The sequence below is a fragment of the Pteropus vampyrus genome, unplaced genomic scaffold (assembly GCF_000151845.1).
Source record: "Pteropus vampyrus isolate Shadow unplaced genomic scaffold, Pvam_2.0 Scaffold251, whole genome shotgun sequence".
Classification (NCBI taxonomy): domain Eukaryota; kingdom Metazoa; phylum Chordata; class Mammalia; order Chiroptera; family Pteropodidae; genus Pteropus; species Pteropus vampyrus.
This window is the reverse complement of record NW_011889032.1, coordinates 1,319,606-1,335,582: the sequence shown is the minus strand read 5'-3', so window position 1 is coordinate 1,335,582 and position 15,977 is coordinate 1,319,606.

Sequence of the window (15,977 nt, the reverse complement as noted above, 5' to 3'; positions counted from 1 at the left end):
AGAGCGCCGCAAAGTGCCCGGCGCGCATCGAGCGCCCCAGCAAGGGGCTGTTAGGATGTGGTTGTGACTTCGCTGGACCAGCTCCATACCTTTCGCCCCTTTCTGTCCCATCCCTGTCCATCCTTTTGGCCTCATCTCTATGTTGCTCCTAGTTCCATCGCTGTGGTTCCCTCCTGCCCCATCCCTGTCTCTTCGTCCAGCCCGATTCCTGTCCCTCTTGCCCCTCCCCTTCTGCCCCATCTTTATGGTCCCCCTCTGCCCTATGCCTGTCATTCCCATGTGCTCCATCCTGGACGTCCCTCCCCTGGTTCCTGCTGTCCCCCTTTCCAACTCCGTTCTCTCTTCAGCTCCCTCTGGGAGCCTTAGCTGGGGCATATTGCCTTTTGTCCCAGGTACTGAAACTGCAGTTGTCAGTGCTTGCTCCGCTTACGATCCATTAGCCTAGTCAGCTTCCTACCCTCCTTTCCTTTCCCCTTTGTGTCCCAGTAATAAGTGGATTGTGACCCACTCATTTTTCTTTTTAGTGCTGAGCGTGTCACCTGAGCTGCTTGCCTCAACTTAAAAATCTCCTGGTGGCACTTTGTTAAAAGATTGAAATAAGATTCGCTTAAAAATGCACATTGAATGGATCGTTTCAGACAGGAATTTGTTGTTTAAATGAATTGGCAAGGGACATACCAGGTTGTAATTTTATCTTGAAAATGATTTATTTTTGCTGAGCTAGTGAAAGACTTCACTAGTTCATATCCTTAGCACAACCCCAGAAAAGATCATTCATCAGGTTAATAGTGAGTTTCTAATAGTGTATCTAAGCATTAGGGTTGGATTTCCCCCCAGCTTCTTTCCTAATTAACACCGTTATGAGTTGTACAGCGAATGTGTCTCGACAGTAAAAAGCTCTTGGTGGAATTGGTGATAAATAGAGGCATCTACTTTATGGTGAATTTGAAGCGATGCAATTTTGTAAAATATTGAAGTCAACACCAAAACTGTTCTCCATTAGAAAGCATCAGTCCTTCAAGCTTTAGACACTCAAGATTGCTTCAGTGTTACCTCGGCACAAGAAAAAATTCTTTTGATGCTAAGTGATCTCCAGATTATTTTTACAAGTCCATTTACAAGTCCATTTCTACGATATAGAAAATATCAGCCCCCTTGAGTTATTTGTTGTGAAAAGCCAAACGTGTCAATGAATACGTGCTTGCTAGATATTGTTGGCTTGCTGGCCCTTCTTAGCCCATGCATCTTGTTGGTTGGGAGTGCTCTTTGATAAGCAGTGCCAAGCAGTGAAAATCGGGAAGAGTGCATACCCTTTTGGAGTATTGTGAAATTGACACTCCTGTTCCAGACTTTAACATGTTTGAAGCTCATTGAAAAATCAGTGCTGTTTAAAATTTCTGGCGAGTGGGAAACTAAAACAAGAACCCCCAAATCAAACCTGAATGTCATTAAAAAAACCCCAAAACCCTGCATTTCTCTAAATGTGGTATAAAATGCTTAATTCCTTTATCTCCTGTTTTTCCTACTCTTCTTAAAGGGCAGGGATCCCTAAATATTTAGAGTTTCTATATATAAAATCAACAAATCTTAACTCATGTGGAGGTATTTTTGGGGGGGGGCAGGGGTGCGATATATGATATTACTAAAATTGGGAACTTCTGTTCTTTTTTTTTCTTGGTGTTTCGAACTTAATGTGACTTCTGCTTTTTTAGTGTTCTCTTAAGAACGTACTTATATGCTTGGAGTATTTACTTCCTTGTATAAATGCCTTTGTTTTCCTTGATATTCTTTAGTAATACTTTTTTCTTTTGAGGCAGAATTAGTGTCTGTGAGCATATTTCTTATGACATTTTAGAAATGAGAAATATCAACAGGAGAGTAATTTTAGGAAACAGCGCTTTGGTAATTGTTATTCTGTGTTGCTATTTTTTTATTTTTTAAATCCACTCTCGAATTAGGCCATTGGAACCTCCCCCAGGGATTTTAATTTGTTTTGTATTTATCTCCCCTGGCTTTGGCTTTAGTTTTGTAATGTGGCCATTTACGTAGTAACAGCCACTCCTTGTCCTGTATTAGGATTCTGTTACATTGAGATTATCAGATAAAACATCTTGCAATTTTTTTCTACTATTGGATGACAGTTAGTGGCCTACCTGCTCGATTTTGGGGCGGGGATGGAAGGTTAGGGGATTTCTAGATAGGGTATGAAAGTTAATTTCATGTTAAAATGGCTCATCATAGTGACTCAAAAAGACTAGTGTGATTTCACTCTTTTGGTAAAGGTTACTGGCCAAATGTTTCCTGATGAGAATTTCTATTTCAACTTTATTTTAGAGTGATCCATGTGATCACCAATCTTTGATATTCTTGAAAAAGATGTTTAGATTTGTATTTTTAGTATAGAAATGAGAAGCATAAACTTTGCCACTGGCTTACCTCTAATGACTTTTTATTTCCGGCTAATTATTTGAAGTCACTAGGGTGTTCCGTGTGCTTCCTTATTTTAGTTACTTTGCCTTTTCCATGGTTTTACACAGAAAAGCAACAGAACTAAACATTATCTAGCTAATTTAAATGAAACGATGGGGCTGCAGTCCCCTTCCATTAGGGGAGAATCTCGGAAAATGGAACATTCTGCCCAGGGGAGATGTTACTTCTCTGAGATAGCAAGAGGCAACCATTTTGTTATGTTGACACATTATTCAATTAATGAACGAATGAGTGTAAATCCTGTAAAAGCTGACTGTTTGTTCACATTATATAGCTGCTTTAGTTTACTGAAACATTTGTTGAGCTAATGAAGCTGATAATGGGATCTATTGGGAAGAGTAAACTGATCCAAGGACTCACTGTGCAGACCCAGTTAAAAACACGAGCATTCAGACATGCATGCAGTTGTTTTGTGCCATGTTAGAAAAGAAATATTTTTATTTAATAGGGTCTGATTCATAAGCCAAGGCCTACAGAGGGTCAACATCTTAAGTAAGGCCTGGAATGATCAAGACGGCTTTTACTTTAGGCTCACTACTTTAAACTTTTTCAAACAGAATTAAATTTGGTTGACTTGAGCTCACACATGGTTGAAAGAAGCTGAGTAACATGAAACTCATCTTTCCCCTGGAGTGTCATTTCTGCTTAGTGGACATTGAGAATTTTGGGTCATCAGTTACAAAGCTTGTCCTTTCAAAGTATTCACAAAATTGATAGGAAGTTCTGAAAATGACATTTTAAAGATGTATTTTTTTTACTTCCCAGGAGCATTTAGACAGCCCTTAAGGACGTTTGCGATATCGTTTATTACATTAATTCACTAAATGGTTGTAAAGCCATTTCTCTGAGCCAGGCATAAGGATGCTGTGATGAACCTGACCACAGCCCTTTCCTTCAAGGGGCTTACAGTTTAGTGGGAAAAACATGAGGAGTTGGGCCAAGAAAGATGTTTACTTTTAAGCACAGTTGTTTGAAGATTTTGTTTAACCATGGTGAAGCATTTGGATGGCTTTTATTCTGTATCGAGAGAACACATTATTTTTGCTAATTGTTTTACATTAATTTGTTAATTATTCCCTTCGAAGAGCTGTCTAGCCAGAATATATACGGTAATGTGGTAGTTTGCTCTTCCTGTTTGTAAAACTGTATATGTAAATTATCTTGAAAAGTAGCTCAGTATTCTTTCATGAAAATGGAATTTCTTCAGTAATTTCCCAAACTCCCATCAGTGAATGAGTGATTGGTGGATAACTTGAAATATTTTCTCTGTTTTGTTTGTATGGTATTCTGTGACTGCAGTCTCTGTGCCCCAGCCTAACTTTTTGAACTGAAAAGTCAATGTTGAAAGAAAGAATAAACTTCAGGAAAAAAGTATTTTTTTTTTTATTGTTTATGAGAGTATTTTTATGTATACAGTGACGGTGTTCTTGCTTCTTTTTCACTGAAGTACAGATTCAAAATGTAATTAGTTCTGACCTTTCAGTTATTATTTCATTCTCGATTAAAGTAATTTACGCCAGTGACTTGAAGATGTAAGTGTTGAATGTAGGTGTCAATTCTTAGAAATAGCTGTTCTAGTGCAATCAATTTTGGACCTAGAATCTGCCCAAGTCAAGCATGGTGCAGTGCTTTGAATTGCCAGCCCATTAAATCTCTGAGGTACAGGCAGTCCCATCTTTTATACGCAGTGTGTTCTGAGAGACAGCCTCTTGAAAGTGCCTCCTCATCACACTGAATTTGGCCTTGCCAAACATCTGTTTGGACAAGGCTGGGAACTTTTGGATCAGGTGCCAAGGCTTGCTTGCAGAAGGGAAATCTAGGTCTTCATCAGTCGGTGGGTGGCCAGCAGAGTTGAAAATGCAGAATTGTGGGGAACAGGACGCCTGGGGTCCCCATAGCCCTGACAGGGGAAAGAGACCTTTAACTTCCATGAAGTGCAATACGATAACTACCACTGAGAGCTTTCTTTCTGCCAGGCAGTGTGCAGAATTAGTGCACTTGATCTCCAGTGTTGTCACGTAAGTAGCATCAGCCTCATTTAACTGAAGGAGCAGGTGCTCAGGGAGGTTAAGGAACTCTGCCCAGGTGACAGCTGAACTTGGCCGAGGTTTCTCTGAATCTTGCTTCTTTCCACCTTGTTGTGCCCTCTCACCAAAATGAATAATGAACACCCTCATTTCTTATTTTGCAAGGAATGGAAGAAGTAGCAATACTTTTTTGTTTGGGGGAAATTTTTCAGGCCGTCTCAATCTGCTGCTGCCAGTGCAGCATATGAAAAGTCAGGACTGCCCATAGAGACTGATAGAGAGCAGCTGATCCTCTGGGACCTGTGATAACGGTAATTATGACTAAGTGGATATGCAGTTTGTTCCTTATTTCCCACGAGGAGCTTGAGGGTTAAATGCCTGTTCCGTTTAACACAAGAAGCACAATCTTGCTGCTGCTAATGAGAAATTGTATAACAGACCGCCTCACCCTGCTAGCCTTCAAACAATATTTTTACCACTTAGAGAAAAAGGGCGGCTGAGGTTACCCCCCAGAAATCTCCATTTCTGGGAAGAAGATAGCAGGGGCAAAACAATGTTTTTTGGCTTTGTTTGCAATAAAAATCACTCTCCATTCAGATAACCTTCCTTTGTTAATAAAACTATGTATCTGAAGGCTGCTTTTAGGTGAAAATGTATTCTGTGCACATGATGGTCTTGTCTGGCCTTATCCTTCTCTGGGCATTGGCAGTGGGGAAATGGAAATGATTAACTTGGCAACTTTTACTTTATTATTGTTGAATCATTTGTAATTTGCATGCTAATGAGGCTAGATGCCCGGGACCTGCCTCTGCTTCTCTTATTTCTCACTTCTTTATTTTTCTCTATTTTTATCATTGATTAGAAGTTAGAACCCCTGGGCCTTTTTTGATTGCTAGCGGAGTCTAAAATGCAGGAGAAGTATTTTGGCTCCTCATATCCTATAAATGTTTATTCTAATTTGGGAAGTCTTCTTTTGGGTCATTTATGCTTCAGCTTCAGTATGGAGCATTAGCATATTGCAATGCTCTCTATATAGGACATTATAGGAAAAGCCCATTGGAGATACAGAGACAATATTTTTCATATATTTTGTGATTGGTGGTTTGTAACAGTCAGCCTTGCCCCACCCTTGGGCCTGTACTCTTGTTTGCTACCATTTCCTTCTTTCAGGGTCTCGGGAGTAGGAAAAGGTGATTATATGAAAGTAGCCAGGCCAGACCTTCATCCTTAGTGAACCTGAAAGTCAGCTGTCATCGCTGGCTCCTTATTTTCCTATGCCCTCCCTGCTATACTATGCCATACTGGAATAAAAAAGAAAGTTCTAGTTTAGGAAGCAGGATATATGGACCTGAAACCACTGGCTACTTGTAAGTCCTCAGTAAGTCACTTAAATTCTCTGTATTCAATTTCCTCATCTGATAGCTATTCATTTCTGATCCTAAAATGTCTCAATAAAAATTTCGGACTCTCGCGAGCATTTTCTATCCATGCAATATATAACAGGAGAGAACACTAATTTCAAATACAGGTAACTCAAGAGAAAGTGATTGGAAGAAATAGTAAAAGACGATTTTTCTTTTAATTACACCATGGGTGGTGGTTGTTGGGATTATATGCAGTACCAGATGTAATACCTTTAGAAAGTACAAAATAGTAGCAGATATAAAGCACTATTTCATGGAGACCCTTGTGCCATGTTCTCTGAGGGGCAGGTTCTGGAGGCAGGACTTCTGAAAAGTTGAATTGTTGACGGAGAAGTGAACAAATATTGACCCTTAGACCCATAAGCAGGTGAATTTCTGGGATTTACTGTTTTCTTCTTCTAGCTCTGTCGTGGCTATGTGTCTAGAACCTTCTACATATGGTGCCTCACTTGGTTTTATTCTTTCTTTCTTCCCTCCCCCCATTTCTGCCTGCCTGCCTTCCTTCATTCCAGCTATCATCCACTTGTCATCCATCCATCCATCTGTCCATCTGGCTCTGGGCTTTGTTGACTTCGGTACATAAGAGTTCACAAGTATGCTACTCTTACATATAGAGAACTAAGCAATTAGGAGTGTCGACTCATTCTTTGGAGGTTTGTTGCTTCAGTAAGTTGAATGAAAAATCATAATCTAAAAGCAGCTGGCTTCAGTGTGTTGAGCATACATAAGGTGATTCATTTTTGCCTTCCTTAGACATTAACAGATTATGTATTACTAACATGGCATTGTAGTATCTCATGTTTGAAAAGGTCTTGGAGGGTGTCCAGTCTAGTCATGCATTAGATGGGTGACTTTCCTCTCTAACATCCAGCCAGGGTCTTCTTTGAGGAGCATCTTTGGAAGCTCTGTGGTGTTTGAAAGCTCTCTTGTAAATCACTCTGTGCATCGATCTCTTACTATTGTTTTGTAGTCAAGCAAAACAAGTTTAATCCCTCTGCAAAGCGACAGGTTTTCAAATATTTGAAGGCAGCCAGCCTAGCCCATAATGGCTTTCATAGAGAGCCATCCCCAGGTCCTTTAGTCATTCCTCATCCTACCAAAGCCTGCATTCTGCTCTGTGGAATCTACGCTCATCAGCCTGAATGTGACCTGTTACGTCAGAATATTAAAATTCATGAAGACTAAAAAGATATCTTTAAAATTACTATAGTTAATTTAGTGATGGCAAAATTAGTAATAGATTCTATTTCGAGTGTGTGATCAAGTCCCTCTGAAGTTCCATTATAGGGAGAAACTTTTTGGTTCCTCAAATGATTTAGAATTTGTTTACAGAAGTTTGATTAGTGTGTCCATTAGTGAGAATCTGGAGTCTAGGCATGTATAGATGATGCTAGCGACTGCCATTTGCTGAGGGCTAAGTTGGTGCTAGGCTCTGTATCATTTTTAGATAATTATGGGCTAAAATATTTTAGGAAGAACGTAAACTTCAGTTGTGCTGGAAAAGTTTCTTGTGAGAATTTTAGGGTTTATGTTTCATATATTCAAAAATTTATAGCTTCGTTAACTAGGGAAGGCAGCAAGTTTCTTTATTTTAAGCAACACAGCTTTCCTGAATAACATGCTCTCTGTATTTGTGCTTTGTGTAATTAAGTCAGTCCATTGCTCTTTATTATCTTATCTAGAAAGATAACTTTGGTTATGTTTTGAGGTTATTTCTTCTAAATTTTCTGTATCTGTATTGCTGTAAGGGTTTAAGTTAAAAATGAACTATCAGTTATATGAGAAGGCATTTACACAGCAGTTAAATACTGCAGACTTCGTTTTGCATTGTGAATGCCTAAGGCTGTGATGACATTTTAAGCGTATCTTCTTTTAAAAACATGAGGCTTTTGATTTTTAGTGGTGGGGGTTGGAGGGCCATCCTCCAGTTAGAAATGGAACTAATCCCAACGGATAAGGTCATGGAACTTTAATACATATCTTTAATGGATCCTACTTTTTTCAACTACATTTGCTATTTCTTATATTACAATGATGCCTTAACTGGGAATGGAATTATGCAGCGACTCTTGTCATGACAGCATTAAGTAGAGAATCAAGTTTTTGGGCTCTTTGTTTTCAGTTTAGGACTTGCTTCCTTCTTTTTTGTTTTTAGCAGCAGTGGAAGAAAGCTTATGATTTATGCAAAATATTCCCATCTAGAATTGGTCTAGAAGGGAAAGGTGTTTTCTGCATAAGAGCAGTTTAAAAGAGCAGTTTCTACGTAATGAATGAGAGTATACTTATGGCAGTGACCCCCTCAAAACAAAACAAAACAAAACAACTGAGAGTTTTGTGGTTAGGGAATTCTTAGAGTTTAATCATTTGGTTCATTGTTTATTTTATTTATTTTATTTTATTCTATGTGGAAAATAACTAGTATCTCTGTGTTTCTGTACTTTAAATAAAGTGAACTGCTTTATGGGGGCAGGGTGTTGGTGTTTCAAATTATTTTTTTAAAAAATTCATGATACTCTATAAGAAAAGCTTATTTTCCTTTGGCCATCTCATCCTGGGAAGGTTTAATGAGGTAGATATGGCAGTTTCTTCATAAGAAAGTAGAGTTTCAGGTTAAGAATTATGGCTTATAGTTATCTCATGACTTTGTGGGGTATGATATACGATGGCAGCACAGACAGGAAAAGCAAGACACTTTTGAAGTGTCTCAGTGGTTCTTCTCTGTTAAAATGCCCTTTTCTTCCACCCGTAGGGAACTCTCTAGAACTGGGGTATAACTTGGATCAGTATTGAAATGACCATGATGGGAGATCAATGTCTTGGACATCTGGATATACCTATTTCATATTTCTGCCATAGATTTGAATTTAGAGCAAAAAATCCCCCACTAGTACTTTTATATAATACTTTATAGATTTATATGTATTAACAATTTTTAGTTTTTGCAATTGTCCTCTGTAGTAGGTAGACATTTAAAAAGGAAGAAATGTTACTGCAGACATGTCCATATGGAGATGCTGAGAGGTATATTTTGCCTATTTAGGGGGAAAACAGGCTCTCTCCTTAGACACTGGTGTCTCCTCTGTGCTCCTGGGGTGACCCTCCGCCCTTCAGCCTCAGAAACTATATTTTCTCACTGTACCTAGCATCTCTCTGTCTCTTATTGTGAAATCAATGTCAGTTTTCTTAGATGCTTAGATTCACATTTGTCTTCTTAGATGCTTCTTATTTTAAAATTAAAGACCCTTTGAAAATCCATGAAGCTAGAAACTCCCACTCCCTAAACCTCATTAACTCACATAGGAGATTATCTGGAAAACCAAACTGTAACTAGAATGTCAAATTTGCTACTTTACACTCAACACTAACTCTCCCAGGAGCTAGCTGCCCAAAGTCTAGGTAACCAGAGCATTCTATACTGTGAGTTGTCCCCTGGAAGTAGAGTGGCCCGCAGAAGGTGACACAACTGGCACAGGCCCATAATTGGGTGGGTCAGAAGGGTCTGGCCTCTGGGTGGTCTGCTCCAGTATCTGGGATCAAGTCCTTGCTCCATGGAGTGGCTTTATGCTGCATGTGGGATACTTGAATTCCCTGACAGTGAGTGGCTCCTGGGCTGACTTGTCCTTCCGTATTTCCATGGTTCCTGCTCTCACTGGTGGCCGTGGCAGGGCCTCCACTGGATTTGATGAAACTGAAGCCACAGCCAAGGCTAGCCTGCCCTAGAGCCTTTGACATTTTTCTGGCCTTTGTGTTATGTATTGATTTAAATTTTTTTTCTCAGGGCAAATTTTTTTCTTATTTTCAGATTCTTGGAAACAGCTCTATAATACTTATCAGAAAGAGGAAGTTTAGGTTCAGAGAGAAGCTTATTGCTCAAGGTCATATTGATATCAAAGGGCACAGTTGAGCCTCAGTCCACATTCTGAGCATTTTAATAGACACCTACAGACTGTCTTTGCCATGTAAATCATCTTAGAGAAGATTCTTAGATTTGGATAGAGGAACATTGTCAATTTCAGACATTTTCAAATTCAAACAGAGTTTGAAAATTCATTGTCTTCATTCAGTAAAGGTTATCCACTGCAGGGATCTGATGATGTGTTCCAGTAGCTTACATATAATTTCACTGGAGACACTGGTAAATATGTGGATAATTCCTTAAAAGATCAGATGTCATAAATTTCATGTTCGATAATAGAATAGTTGTCAATAATGATGGCAAAGTTATAAATTGAGAAAAGCTACATGTCAAAGGTTCTTAATATTTTCTTACCCCAAACATCTTTTTGTAATTTCACATGCACCCTTATCATCTTAAAAAACACAATTAAAATTCTTCTCTCTCCCTGTCACTAAGTAAATGGGTCTCCTTGGCTTGAACATACTTGTCTCTACATACAAAAAGGATTTTTTATGTTAAACTTGATAATGTTGTTAGTGGTAAATTCTAAGTTGTGATAGAAAATTAATGAAACAGTTTACATATTTAACCTTTACACGGAAAGATGATTGAGATCATTGGGGTGGAGTTCAGTTTGACAGGAACATATGAACGAGCTTATTTACCACTCTCCTTCTTCACCTCGTGGTATGTGTTCGGCTTTGCCTTGCTAGTGATGTATCGATGAATCTCAGTTATTTGAACTGCTGCATGATATGCCATAAAACTGTTATATACCTAACCCTGTGTTTATAATCACAAGTGCTATTGTACCTGTGTATCTGTGTCTGTGTGTATCTTTCTATGGAATAGATCTTAGAAGTAATTAAAAAAGGGACATTTTATATTTTGCTAGATGATGCCAAATTGTCCTCTATATTTTGAAGGATAAATAGAGCTGCATTCAGAAGTCCTAATGTTCTTGTTAGTTTAAAATTATTTCATATAGACCATTTAGGTACAGCTGGATAATAAGAATTAAGATTTGACATAAATGAAGAGATACATAAGTATAAGACAAAAGCTAAGTTAAAAACTCTGTAAGGTGAAATTTGAATTGGAAAGTCATTTTAAATTCATGATTTTTTTTTTCTTTTCAAATATATGTATTTATTAGCTCCAACCATGGAAAAGCCTGAGAAATAACTGTAGTTCCATTGCAGCAACGACATCTGACTCTAGGTGTGTGCAGGGGCTGGGCGAGATAAGCCTAGAACCTTTGTTCTCTGCTGTGTTGGAAAGCAAAGGAGCTATCCAAGAGCTGGGGTGGGCACCATACTTACAAATACAGAGGCTGGAAGAAGAAGTTCCCCTGGCTAAAGGCAGGACAATTTGAGCATCAAAAGAATATGGCTGCAATTGACTAAAGTACTCTGAATCTGTTCAAACCCTTGTGGTAGGCAGAGTAATGGCCCCCTAAAATGTCCATGCCCTAATCTCTAGAACTTGTGAATATGTTGTTACATGGCAAGAGGGTATTAAGGTTGCAGATGGAATTAAGGCAGCTAACATGATGACTTTAAGAGATGATCCTGGGTTATCTGGATGGGCCCAGTATATTGCAAGGAAGGCAGGAGAGCCAGTGTCAGAGTGACACAGCATAAGGAGTCGACCTGCCAGCACTGGCTTTGAGGATAGAATGGGGGCCATGGGCCAAGGAATGTGGGCGACTTCTAGAAGCTTGCAAGGGTAAGGAGATGGAGTCTCCCCAGAGCCTCCCCTAGGAACACAGCCCTGCTGGCACTTTGATCTTAGTCCATCCAGACCCACTTCAGGCTTCTGGCCTACACATCTGTAAGATAATACATTTCTGTTTCAAGCCTCCACGTTTGCAGTAAAATGTTATAGCTGCAATAGGAAACTAATGTACCCATGCTATCCATAAAAGAGGACCCCGAACAAACAGAGGAAAACGAAACTTCTTTTTGATCACCATACCAACTCTGTCTCTGAATAGTGGCAATCAAAAAGGTAAAGAATTCAGCACTTTTCTTGCCTTTCCTGTAATAACTACCTTTTAGGGTAACCAAAAAGGCCTAGTTGATAGGGGATAATTCTTTTCAGAAGACAGCGAATGAATGTGGAAGGAATGATGGAATTATATAAGTGATTTTGCAACTCAATTGGTTTAGGCAAAGATCATCAGTGTGTGAAACCACTAAATGACATGTTTATGGGGGAATTTTAAAAGGAGAGATCAGCCTATCTCCAACTGAATTTTCTAAGTAATTTTCACATCAGTAGGAAGAAATAACTATGTGCCTCCTTAGGTGAGGCATTGTAGAGTACCAAGACCATCTAGTGTTTCTGGCCCCAAAAGAAATCAAGTCTTTAGAGGTCACTTTCCGCTCACAGGAAATATGGAGATAGAGGAACAAACAAGGAAGCAGATAAATCTGGAATGGGAGACATCCTTTGAGACTGCTGTCTTGGTTTCCTTAGTTAGTTGCTGGTCTGAAGATAAAAAGCTGGTAGTGGTGAGCGCTCTAGATTAAAGCAGATTTAAGGATGTAGCAATCTGATGACTATGTGATCTCGATCAGATCCTGATTCAAACCCACCAGCTGTACAAAATAAGATAATAGGAACTGGGTATTAGATCTTCAGAAATTACTATTATTTCCAGCGGTGTGTTGAGAAGTGGCAGTGGAAGGAAAATGTAAGGAAAATGTCCACAATTTTTAGAAATGCAAACGGAAGTAAGTAGTAAGGGTAAAATGACATGCAGTTCGAGATTTGCTTTGAAAATGCTTTTAAACATGGAAGAAAAGTAGGGGAAAGGATAAAAGTAGCAAACTAAAATCTTGACAACTGCTATGAGATGCTGAATGATAGTTATAGGGGTTTATTATGCTGTGGTCTTTTGCATGTCTAAAAATTTTTATAACCATTTTTAAAAACAATAGAGTAGTTGGTAGGCGTGAGGGTCACAACTATATTCTTGCAGGGCTGATGAAAACCTCAGTTGTCCCAATGTCATATGTAAGAGCACTGGTGACTTAGAATACAAATTCCTGTGACAGCTTTGTACACAAATGCAAAACGTATTGCAGCTCAAATAACTTGACCGAAGGGAGGAGGATATGTACTTTTGGAAACTGCATCAGATGACTCAAAAATAGACACCGATTAAAAAGATGGAGGTAGAGTTTTTATTTGCAACCAGTGAGTCCTGACTAATCTAAGTAGTGTAAACAGATTTACAACCTCTTGCCCTGAACGCTTATCATAGAAAGTTGAAGAAAAAACAAAAGATGCAAGAAAACTGTACAAGAGAAAAAGCGTAGTAAGACATGAAACTTTAGAAAATTATATGCATTTACTCCGAGTACAAAAGACTTCACTGAACCTCACTCAGTCATGGATATCTATTAAATCATAGCTCTGTCGTTTAAATTTAGCAGAAAAAAAGAATAACGCATGCTATTTAAGATGACTTATCCTCTGAACATACTTTCCATGCAATGTAAGTCTCACTAAATTATTCTAACAACTTTCTATTTTTAAATTATTTGATTATTAATTTGCCAAAACATTTCAGAATAATTTCTTTAAAATAAGTGTTTTCTAATGTGTTGCTCTAAACCAGAGCTTGCTAACTAATTACCAACTAGACCAGTATGAAGAAAAACAACACTTCATTAAGAGAAATCAAAGAAAACCTGGATACAGGGAGAGCTACAAGGTATTTCTAGATAGGAAGACTCAGTACTGGGAGGATGTCAGTTCTCTTCAAATTAATCCATAAATCCAAGGCAACCCCAATCAGGAACCAAACGTGAATTTTAAAGAACCTGGCAAGCTGATCCTCCATCTAGAAGAGAAAAATGGGCAAATATAATCATTAAGATTTTAAAGAAGTAAAATAATGGGTATCTTCTCTACCAAATATAAAACATTGCTGTAGCAGTTAAAACAGTGAGGTGTTGGTACAGGCATAGAGAGACACATAGTGGCACAGCATGCAAAGTCATGTGCATATGTCTATATTCATAAATAAAATTTGAATTTGGTTTGTGAATAAAGGTGGCATTTTAAGTCTGGGGGGAAAGGATGGTGTGCGATAGCCGGCCATCAAATAAAGTCGCAGTCCCTCCACATTGTATACAGAAATAAACTCCAGAGTGTTTAATGAGATAATTATAAAATATTACAAATAGAAAAACATGAGAGTATATTTTTTATTATTCTGGCCTCTCCCAAGCAAACCCAAAACCTGGAAACCATAAAGAAGATTAATAGGTATATGACACAAATGAAAAGTTTTATGTGACAAAAGATAATATATATCAACTTAAAAGACAAATCGTAGGAAAATTTCATTGGACAATATTGTATGGTGCATATTTTAGTTTGTAAATCTGTTTGCCTAGACAGTGCTCATTTACTGAGTTTCCGACTGGTTCATGTTGTCTTAGGGAGGAGTTGGGGGCAAGAGGCCTGTACTCTGGTGTGGGGAGGAAGTATGGCGATTTGCATCCAATGAGTCAGCATTTTTGCCCGTTGTAGAAAGAAAATCTCATCTGTCTGTCATTGGAAAGGAAATGTTTGCTTTAAGTAGGCCTTGACAAGCTGGATATTAATCTTGTGGGTAGTAATTTAGTCTTTCTACAGAGTTAGAGATAGGTGAGTCCAAAGGTGTAGATTATTTGTGGGCTGTCATTCTTCTCTGTTTAAAAAAAAATTCTGCTGTCTTTTGTCCATTTTGTTCTGTTATTTGGCACAGGCCGGCATGACTTACAAGAGCCTTCATGAGTGGGCCCATTGCTTTCTCTCTCACTTCATCTTTGCTGATGGCCCCTCAGGTTCTGCAGTTCAGCCACATTGAATGGGACACTATAGCCCCCTGCAGTTACCCCTGTTGAAGCATCCTTGTCACATTGTATTGAGGTTTCCTGTTTACCGTCACCCCTCTAGACATGGGCTTCTTCAGGGCAGAGACTGGATAAGACTTGCTGTGTATTCCTAGTGTCATGCACAGTGTCTGGTTCATAGAAAGAACGCAGTATATATTTTGAATGAATGATTAAATGTTTTCAGGTTTCAGATATTTATTAATCAGTGTAAACCCCAACCCAGTACACCAACATGATTTTGTGCTTTTAGACGGGAAGTACTTCTTGGTTAAGTAGAAAATTGTGCGGGTGGTTGGCTTCTAGAAGACCTTCATTCTGTGCAGCTTTATACTGAAACTTTTCACTTAGAAGTGGACTTTCTTTCTTCCTTTTTCTGTAATTTACGGTCACTGAGTAAAACTGGTATTGATCATTGGGACCCAGTTCATTCCAGGGTTCTGGGTTATTCTTTCCGTCCCAACTGACATCTGATATATATATACATACGATATACATTTATGTGTATAGTACATATATAAATGTATATATATATACATACATACACATATACACACACACACTATGTGTTTGTGTGTGTGTGTGTGTGTGTATATGTATATAAAATATGTGTATTTACAATGTATTGTGGGAAATGATAGGACAGTATATTTGACATGGAGTAGAACCTGAAGTGAGAGGACTTAACCTCTGTAAGAGCTGGGGAAGGCATCCTAGTGTTGGTGACCCTGACGTGGATCCTGAATGATGTGTAGGAGTTTTTCATGTAAAAGGAGGTGCTAGAGGGAATAGCATTTACAGAATTATTGAGCAGTGAAAAAATCAAGTGTGGCTCCTATGTGAGAAAGTTGGTGGCAGGATGTGGTTGACGAGGTGGGTTGGGGCCCCTTTGGACATGCTCCCTATAACATGCTAAAGAGTTTGGATGTGGGGCCAAATGAGATACCGTTGGAATCTCTAAAATGAGATAATTACATGAAAAATTGCTCTTGGAAACCAGGAGGTTAGATGCTCCAGGTCGTCGTCGCTCCCTCCCCTAGTGCTTATTTCACGCAGACAACCTAGTGGTAGAACGAAGCTGCTTACGTATCATTGCTGATTCAAAAGTATTTTGATAAAAAGTTGAGTGGATTCTAAAATGATCACGGCAGCCAGTTTGAAGGGAAGGTTTAGATCACGAAGTTTTAGTAGCTTTGATTAGATAACCTGATGAGCCCATAAATTCGTTCATCCTTCAGATTGCATC